This window comes from Engraulis encrasicolus, chromosome 9 (genome assembly GCF_034702125.1).
Source record: "Engraulis encrasicolus isolate BLACKSEA-1 chromosome 9, IST_EnEncr_1.0, whole genome shotgun sequence".
In the NCBI taxonomy this organism is placed as follows: Eukaryota; Metazoa; Chordata; class Actinopteri; order Clupeiformes; family Engraulidae; genus Engraulis; species Engraulis encrasicolus.
The window spans coordinates 41070116-41080115 of record NC_085865.1 but is presented as its reverse complement, the minus strand read 5'-3'; the positions used below and the strand labels follow the sequence as shown (position 1 = coordinate 41080115).

General features: G+C 46.0%; 1 protein-coding gene across 6 annotated transcripts in view; it reads left to right on the top strand.

Moving 5' to 3' along the window:
• Positions 1-280: 280 nt before the first annotated feature.
• The window catches only part of jcada (junctional cadherin 5 associated a), an 80332-nt gene continuing 70612 nt past the window's right edge, over positions 281-10000 (top strand). For 5 of the 6 annotated variants that reach the window (XM_063207144.1, XM_063207143.1, XM_063207142.1 and 2 more), the window contains exon 1: positions 281-959. The gene's annotated coding sequence lies outside the window, so the exon portion shown is untranslated. The remainder of the gene's footprint in view (positions 960-10000) is intronic. The other variant, XM_063207140.1, reaches the window with a different exon arrangement.

Below are 10000 nucleotides of genomic sequence, written 5' to 3'. Positions count from 1 at the left end.
GCACTTCAGACACTCACACCAATAAAAATGACAGATTGATTTACTGTATTGATGCTGTTGTTTACATATGTAGCCTAAATGAAGAGGGTTTTTTTTCCTCAAGTGGATGATGGTGTTGTGTAAGCAACATCTGGGTGCGATTCGCAGCTCCTCCAGAACTGAAGTGGAATTGAAGTTGGTGGGACTGTAATCTGAGGACCTCTCTCTCTCAGCTCTGGCTGTGCCTGTGTAAGAGGCACATCCCTTCCGCCCCAACTTTCTCTCCCCCCCAGTCTGGAAGGAACCATTCCGCTCCTCCCATGCTAAGCTGGCTGGCTCACCGTGCGAGGGGAAACTCATTCCTTCCCTCCACCCCTCCTCCTCGCGCTCTTGTGCAGACTCCCCGCGCGCGGCGCAGCTGAGGCGCGCGGCACTGCGGGACCCCAGCGCCGAGCCTCACGCAGGTACGTCCTAGCTCTGTCCCGGTTGCCTTTGCTGTTGCCTTGTGGATTACTGAGGTGATGGTGCCGTGTTTTCGTTTGGCGACGTTTGCGTGGCTTTTGCGATGGATTTTTTAGCTGTATGTCGGGCCGTTTTATGCAGCACGGGGCGAAGGAGAGAGCCGGACTCACGCGAGCAAGCAAAGCAGCGCTGACGGATCTGACTCATAAAATAACGGCGCCTGAACTTGAGGCACAGGGAAAGGTGATATTTAAATGTAGCTCTGCGCTGCTTTAGCCACAATGCTGTAAAGCAGGGAAGCCCGTATTCATTTCACAACGGATTTTCAAAAATACGACACACAGCACAATGCCCTGACAAATTTAGATGAAGATCACAGTCAGTCTTGGCAACTCCATTGCTGCTCAAACGGTCGCAGAGTAGGATACAGTCATTTTAACTTCCACGGCGAGTCGATGCAATTGGCGAAGAAGTCAAGCTCACAGGAATTCAAGGTGCCATCCAGCTTCATGAACGGGGTAATGTAGCAGCATTTATTGAACACTGACTTGTTTGTTTTTTATGTTTGATCGGGACAGACAAGGTCAGGACATCAGCTCGTAAGAGTTGATTACAGGGGTGATGAGGTGAAGTCAATACGGTTTAATTTATTGAGATTGGAGTCAACAACACAGCGACTATTCTACAGGTAGCCAGACGTAAATATGCCAGTGAATCGTTGGGGTTCCCCGTTTTTACCAAGTCAGCTGTAGTGGTTGTTTACCGAGCAGGGCACGGGTCTGAGAAGAACTTAAAGCATGGTAGGGAACGTTCTTTTGAGGGGTGTGTACTGCTGTGTCATTTCCTTCGGTAAATCTACCAGTTTCAGCACATATTTGCACATGGACATCATACGGTTATGTAGAAATATATTAATGTTAAATTCTAATTTGCTACAAACGCTTAAACATCAAGTCACTCGCGTTTGCCCTCTGAGGTACCCCTCTCCCAGTAGCCAATAGCCAACAGGTAAACACCAGTGTAACAGCTCCAGATGTCATTTTTAATTAGACCGACCCGTCTGGGAGGGAGACGAGAGGAATGGGAGCAAACGGAGCACTTAGGTGCGGGCTCCCCTCAATCGGAGCCAGCCTGCCGACGGCGGCCCCCATGGCACGGCAGAGCTGAACAACAGACCTCTCTCGGGCTCCTGTTAGAATTTACGCGGAGGTGCGAGGTCAACGAGCCGGATGGCCCCAGCCTCCCACGGGCCAGCATGTTAACTAAATCAATACTCCGCCGGCAGTTCAATGACATCCGGTGGTGTCTCGTGGGCTTGGAGGAATTGCGGGAACTGGACTGGCCTCGTTAGCCGGCCTCTCACTCGGGTTTCATTTGGATAGCATAATAGAGAGGGGAGGAAAAAAACGTTAAATGTATATAGCTCAATCACCCGCCCCCTAAAACATACACATTAGCGTGCACACGTGCACAAACACACACACGCACACATATATACAGTGCAGTAGTTTTAACGGCCTCTTGGCCAAATAGTGTAATAGCCTGGCCGGTCTGCGTCACATGATTTTTGTTAATTGTTGGGAAATACACACGCGCGCGCCACCTGCGTTCCACCAGATGCTCGTTTGAAACAGCAGGCAGCTGTGCCAGCTCGTGATGGGTCTGAGTGACAGATGGAAAGAGAACAAGAGAGAGAGAGAGAGAGAGAGAGAGAGAGAGAGAGAGAGAGAGAGAGAGAGAGAGAGAGAGAGAGAGAGAGAGATGCAGGTAAAGGAAAGGAAGGCCCAGAGAGATAGAGGCAGATAGAAACGAGAGCAAAGACAAGAGATGCCAGGATGTCCCAAAAAGACAGGGGTTCCCAGAGAGAGAGAGAGAGAGAGAGACTTATCGATGTCTAAAGAAGTGTGGGGTAGAAAAACAGCCAAAGCCCAGAGGAATCTGACTTGAAAGGGGTTGAGCAGAGGAGCAGCATCAGAGTAGAGAAGAGGTGAGATGGGAAAAGATGAGCTGGCACCAGGCAAATAGGTGTGAAGGGCAGGCTCAGGTCAAGGGTATTACTGGCCTCTAAAGACCACACACGCACACACACACACTCACTTACGCATGCATGCACACACACGCACGCATGCACACACGCACACACACACACGCACACGCGCGCGTGCACACACACGCACACACATTTATACACACACGCACACACACACACTCAGGCAAGTAATAACAATCAGTCAAGCCCCAATAATATTGACGATCATAATCCAGGCAATTTCACAGTGGACAGAGGTTCGCCTTTCCCACTGCAATAGATATTTATGCCCGTCTGTCTGTGTGTTTGCCTGTCTCCGTCTGTGTGGCAATACAACTTTGCACGTTGGGTGAAGTTGATGTGTGAGATATATTTATGTACACAGTGAAACATGCAGAGTTGATTGAACTCATAGAGAGTACCCAGGGACCAAATGCACTCTAGAAGATGTGAAATCAACTCTCAAAGTGTTGAATGAACACTGCATTTTATGCAGTCTTTGTTGGCTATTAAGACTGAGTCTGTATATGTTTATTTTCAGTAGTCAGAACGTAGCAGATTGTTTAGACAAAGTGCTGCAATTTTCAGCAGAAAGTTGTATGTATTCCAAGGCAATTTTCTTGTCTCTTACAACACATGTGATACCTATGTGGGAGGAAAAAGTGGGGTGTGGGTTTTTTTTTTCTTTCATTTATTTCTTCTGAATTCCTGCATGGGGAATGATGGAAGACTTGGAAAGCGTATTTGTGTCCAGACTTAATTCTCTTTTTGTGCTTTCCAAAACAAACGCTTGTGAGCTCTCTACCTGAAACTCTTCCAACGCACACCTTCAGGGACAGAAACTGGCTCTTATCTTTGTTTTTATCTTTGTTTGTATTATGTAATTACTCCATATAAACACGGATCAGCAGAAACTTTCACCCAAAACCAGCAGTGGACCATAAAGGAGGAGGGTTTTTTTTCCTGCCTTTTAAACATTTTGTGTAGTCAGAGAAAAGTGCTGCAGTTTAACGAAAAGTGGTCCATGCCTTAATAACAGTTTGCTACAAAAACAACAAAAACTCAAAGCCCTTAAAGCATAGAGGAGTGTAGTTGAGTATAACACAAAGAAGACTATATCACTGGAATGACATTTAAAAAGGTCAACAAATCTACATTGCGTGCAAACACAGCAAAAACCAAACCGGTTACTGACCGATGGACTGACCAACATAGTGGTAGAATTACAAAACACACCACTGAAAAGCCATCCATGCAACTCTGCTCAATCTCTCTTGAGTTATGACTTCAATTGACCACTTATTTGAGGGTGACTGCACTCATAAGTATTAAGCAAAAGAATCAGCATGCTGATGATGAAGGTCTAACGGTTAACGGCTTGCAGCATCCAGAAAAGCAATTTATTGTCTGAATTCTTCTGCTTTATATATTTTTTCTTTAGTCCTTTCTCCCTTATTCTTACCTCTACATTTTCACTAAATCCTGTACCCTCACAACCTTGACTACTTCACTGGGTGTGAGTTCACTTGCATTTGATCCTGCAGCTGTAGGGAATGCGTGAGTGTGATTCTAGAATGCTCCACTGGAGGGATGCATGCGTGTGGTTCTAGAATGCTCTGCTGGGATTCTACCTGTGTTGGCCTCATCACCGGCCCTCCAGGCTGTTTGACCTCTGTCTTGTTGAATCGGCCGCTGCACATGCAGAATGCACCGCACACACACACACACACACACACACACACACACACACACACACACACACACACACACACACACACACACACACACACACACACACACACACACACACACAATGCATACTCACAGATAATGCTCTTTCTCTTTTACACGCTCACACACACACGATTGCTCTCTCTCACTCTCTCTCACACAAACACACACATGCACACGCACACACACACACACACACACACACACACACACACACACACACACACACACAATGGGTGTGTAGATGTGTGCACACGCACACATGCACACAGGCCTGCATGAAACGCAACTCTACCCAGTTCTCTATCGCATTCTGTCTGCTCTGTACACTTCTCAGACAGGGAGCCCTGATAAAGAACTAACTGTATATCAGGCTATGCATTTGGTAGATTCTGATGCCATGATTCTGATGCCTATTCATGTTATTTTAAGTAGGGCATACAATAACAGAACAAGAATGCAGGAGAGGTCTACACAGATCAAGGGAGGCAAGGTTTTAGAAAAATGCTAAATACAAGTCTGAAGTGGATTCGTTTATTTATACTACTGTATAACTATATAGAGATGCTTGCTGTCTGCTCCTCTGATCTTAGTGCAGTTATAGTCCATCACGGTACTTGCAGAGTGAAATTGTATTATAAGTCACTGAACCACTTCAACGATTTTAGAAACATTATGTTTGGATTGCAAAACTTATTCAGAGCTATTCCTTGAAATTATGCTTTTTTTCCGTCGGAGAGTAGTACCTCTCTAGAGTCAATTGGGTGAGACAGTCAGGTCCCAATTACAGTGTGATCTTGGTTGGAAACAGAATTTTTCTCTCCAAGGGAACTACTTTATACCCAGTATAATTAGAATGATGCCTAGAATATTGATATTGAAGAAGTGAATAATACAGTGTCTTTCACTGTTACACTCTAAGTTGATTAACCACTTTTACCGGAAATGTTATTTCAAGGTGTATACCAAACCAAGTTAGTGTCACTTATTAAGTTAGTGTCACTTAATTCAGAGCCTGTGTTTTAACCTGATAATGAAGTCTTAATTAGTTATCTAAGACTTGGTCTGTTCCATTCCCTGCACTGTGTACTGAGATGCCGTGCACTTTCCGCCGGTCCAAATCACGCTCTGTCTGATACACTTAACGTACAGTTGTCATGTGTCATCAGAGTTTACTAATCGCCAAATTACAATTCATCACAAAAAACACTGTTCATTATTTTGACCTTTATTTTAGTTCTTCCTGTCTCTTATACAGTAGACTGACAGATCTGACATTCAACTATGTAACAAACATGGCGGCCGTGGAGTGCGTATAACTTTACAGTAACTCCACACTTCAAAAAATGGCTGGTTTGAGGGCATTATCCGGGTACTTAACAACACACTTTACCACTGCGATTAGAAATGGTATGTCCTACACACCCAAACACAGTGCGGAAAGGGCGGTAAGTATTGAGATCCGAACACACAGTCTTTGAATTGTCATAGCAACGCTGTTACGATGTATTTTCGGCAAAGAGTGAATAGGCCTATTGACCAGACAATTGGCAGTAAGAGGCTACTGTACATAGTGCAGAGGGCTTTTCTTCTTAGCTTGTCTCTCTGTGTGGGTGTCTGCTGTGTTACAGCGGAATCCCAATCATTATCCTGAACATAGTGAGTGTTAGTACTGTAACACACGACAGTGCTGAGTTGTGGGTTTTTTCTGTCTCTTAAGCGATTTCGGTAACATTATTTCAAGGTCTATATAAAACCGAGTTTTACTGTTGCTTCTTTTTAAGCAGTGCAGAGTTTATGAAATGTATGAGGCATAGTCATATTTGGATAGAGGAGGAGATGTGAGTTATGAGATATGAGTTATGGGGATACTCATGATACGACAAAAAGGCTAAGGGGGTAAGCGAGACAAGAAAGGTTAACAGACACAGTGCCGACTTTTTGTCTCGGTCCCTCACATTTCCTCGATGCTTCCACTGTTGCAGAGAACCCCTATATCTCTCCATCTCCTTGTGTGTCCATTTAACCCCTTAAGACAAGGCATTATAAATGAGCTGTTACCAGGATGCCAATGACCAAGTCATAATGTAATACTAAAGGCCCCGTGCACTGTCATAGTAGTGTAGTACTATAGTAGTTAACTTTCAATGTCTATTACAGCGTGCCACAGGAGGTACGGCGTGCATTAAGGGGCTACTCAGCCAGGTCCCCCAATTATGATCTCCAGTGATCTTTTTGGTCATCCGGTGATGTGATCCTTGTGATCTTTTGGTCATCGATAAATTATCCCTCCACTTTCTCAGCACCATCGCCACGAACATGATTGCCTTTAAGAAATGAAACCTGCCCTAAACAATTGCTTTCATATTTGGTTACCTTAGTAGACATGATTATGTTTGTATTTGATCAGCTTGGTTTACATTAACAGGCAGACAGTGAATGGAAAACTTTCATTTTCTTTTAAAAAAATATTTTTTGGGGCTTTTTTGCCTTTATTTGACAGGATAGTGAAGGTTATGACTGGAAGTGAGTGGGGAGATAGAGATGTGGAAGGGACGGCAAAGGAATCGGGCAGGGAATTGAACCCGGGTCGGCCACATAGCAAATGAGTGCCCTACCATTTGCGCCATGGTAGGGCCAAAAATATTTTCATGGCAGTGGGGTTCTTTTGGGAGTTCACAAAGGGTCAGAATTGATTAGGGCCTCTTTAGTAAGATACAGTACTCTTTATGGAGGAGAGTACTGTCCTTCTCTTTGGTGTGCCTGTTATACAGACAGCTTGCTTAGTACCTCCATCCCCTCTCTCCTCGTGTGTCCACTCATGCCTCTTTTCCACTACCAGTTTTCTGGTGGGCTTACAGCTCGACAATGCGTGACCCGTCCACCACTTTTTACTTTAGTATTGAGCTGTGTGGTGCCTTTTCGAAAAAAGAAAGAAGTGTCAGCCGAGTCACGCTGTGTCGAGCTGTAGGCCTACCAGAAAACCGGCAGTGGAAAGGAGGCACTTGTGTGTCCACTTAGTCCCTAAGGTCCCCCAATTATGATATCCGGTGGCTTTTGGTCTTCCATAACTTATCCCACCTACTTACTCAGCACAATCACCATGAGCATGATTGTCTTGAAGAATTCTTACTTGCCCTAAACAATACTTTCGCCTAGGTTCCTTGGTGGGCGGAGTTCACAAGTGGTCAAAGTTGCTGTGCGCCTCTTTAACCCATTTTGTCCTAAGCCCTTTTTGGGAAAGAGTGCCCTCTGCCTATTAAATCCTAAATATCTCAGCCTCCGAAGCACATACAAACATGAAGTGAGTTGTATTTAAAAGCTACTGTAGGACCCTCGTTTTGCCTTAGGATGTGTTCATTCAGCTCTAAGTTACCCACATTTTTAATAAAACAGCTCCAATCTCAAGCACCTGAATGCAGCGTATGTGTGTCTCCAGGACACAATGGGTTAAGATGAAGTACTCTTTATGAAGGAGAGTTCTGTCCTTCACTGTGTGTCTGTCTGTCTATACAGAGTACCTCTCCTCTCTCCTTGTGAGTCCACTCATGCCTCTTTTCCACTACCAGTTTTCTGGTGGGCCTACAGCTCGACAAAGCGTGACCCGGCCACCACTTTTCGCTTTACGATTGAGCTGTGGGGTGCCTATTCGAAAAGCAAGAAGTGCTGGCCGGGTCACGCTGTGTCGAGCTGTAGGCCTACCAGAAAACTGGCAGTGGAAAAGAGGCACTTGTGTGTCCACTTAGTCCGTGAGGTCCCCCAATTATGATCTCCGGTGGCTTTTGGTCTTCCATAACTTATCCCTCCTAATGGGCTGCCATCTCACCTCCACAGACCTCCACTTCCTCAGCAATTAGCCTGAGCACACATAGTCATTAGCCCGGCAAATGGAGGCGGACGCCATCATTATGCCCCACAGACAGTCTGTGCTTGTGTGTGTGTGTGTGTGTGTGTGTGTGTGTGTGTGTGTGTGTGTGTGTTCAATGGAGGTGGACACGGCATTACGCCCCACAGACAGTCTGTGTGTGTGCGTGTGTGTGTGCGTGTGCGTGTGCGTGTGCGTGTGCGTGTGTGTGTGCGTGTGCGTGTGCGTGTGCGTGTGCGTGTGCGTGTGTGTGTGGCCAATGGAGGTGGACGGGCTAGTCATGATGTCCCATCTAGACGGCCTAGAGGAGTCCAGCAGCCAGCCCTTTGAGTCTGTACTTTGGCCAGACGGACTAGGAGGAGGATAACTGGACCTTTGCAAGAAGGACACTTAGCTATGAAACTAACTACAGTATATCTCGCTCTCTCTGTCAGGGTGTGTGTGTGTATGTACGTGTACCTTTGCAAGAAGAACACTTAGGTCAGGCTGTGAGACTAACTGTATCTTTGCAAGAAGGTGTATGTGTTTGTGTTTGTGGGTGGGTGAGTGTGACTACGTGCTCAATTGTGCATGTGTTCCCTTTTCTGTTAAAATATATTTTGATGTCTTTTTTGCCCTTAGTAGCACTAAGTAGCCTTTAGTAGCCTTAATGCACGCTGTACAGTACAGTACCTCCTGTGGCACGCTGTAATAGTCACTGAAAAGTTAACTACCACAGCACTACAATACTATGACATAACTGAGGACCTTTTGTAATGCACCACAACTTTGCCATTCTGATAACAGCAAGTTTATAACCGTGTGTCTTAACGTATTAAAAACAGGATAGCGAGCGAGACAGGGACAGGATGAGTCGGGGGAAGGTTCAGCATATGACCAGGGCCGGAATCGAACCCGGGTCGCTGGTGGCGCAGTCCAGTGCCCAACCGTTAGAGCAACGACTGAGCCACATGTGCTCTCTCTCTCTCTCTCTCTCTCTCTCTCTCTCTCTCTCTCTCTCTCTCTCTCTCTCTCTCTCTCTCTCTCTCTCTCTCTCTCTCTCTCGTGTGTGTGCACATGTGTCTGGTGTGTGGGAGTCAGTAAGAGGGATGTCTGGTGTGTGTACTGCATATTGAGATGGATTGCAAGGTTTTGTGTTTCGGGCGTGTGTGTGTGTGTGTGTGTAAGTGTGTGTGTATAAGTGTGTGTGTGTCTTTGCTGGGGGCTGGTGGGTGTGTACCACAAGAGACCTCCTTTGAAGTTTTAAGTTTGAGTTAGAAGAGGACCACACAGTTAAACAGCCCTCTCCACACACGCACATAGATGCACACACAGACACACTCACACACGCACGCACGCACGCACGCACGCACGCACGCACGCACGCACGCTATAGTGTGGGTGTTCAACCGACAGATACACAAAAACACACTTACATGCATATACACACACACATTCCGATTCATGCACACAATGACAAATCCCACCACACGTATGCACACACACACACACACACACACACACACACACACACACACACACACACACACACACACACACACATGCACTCGCACACACATGCGTATACATACACACACATTCAGATACACACACACACATGCACTTGCCCACACACACACACACAAGCACACACACACACACAGAAAAACACTGACACTCCCACTCACACTCCTTTACAGACATATGCACACACTCAAACTCGAACCGCATATACTGTACACTCCAGCCAGACCCTTTCCATTATAACCACCCCTCATTCATTCACCAAAAGTCACAAATACTCCCTTCAGCCCTGACTGTGCTCGTAGGCCTGTTGGACAAACACACACACACACACACACACACACACACACACACACACACACACACACACACACACACACACACACACACACACACACACACACACACACTAGTCAGTCTGTTGGACGATG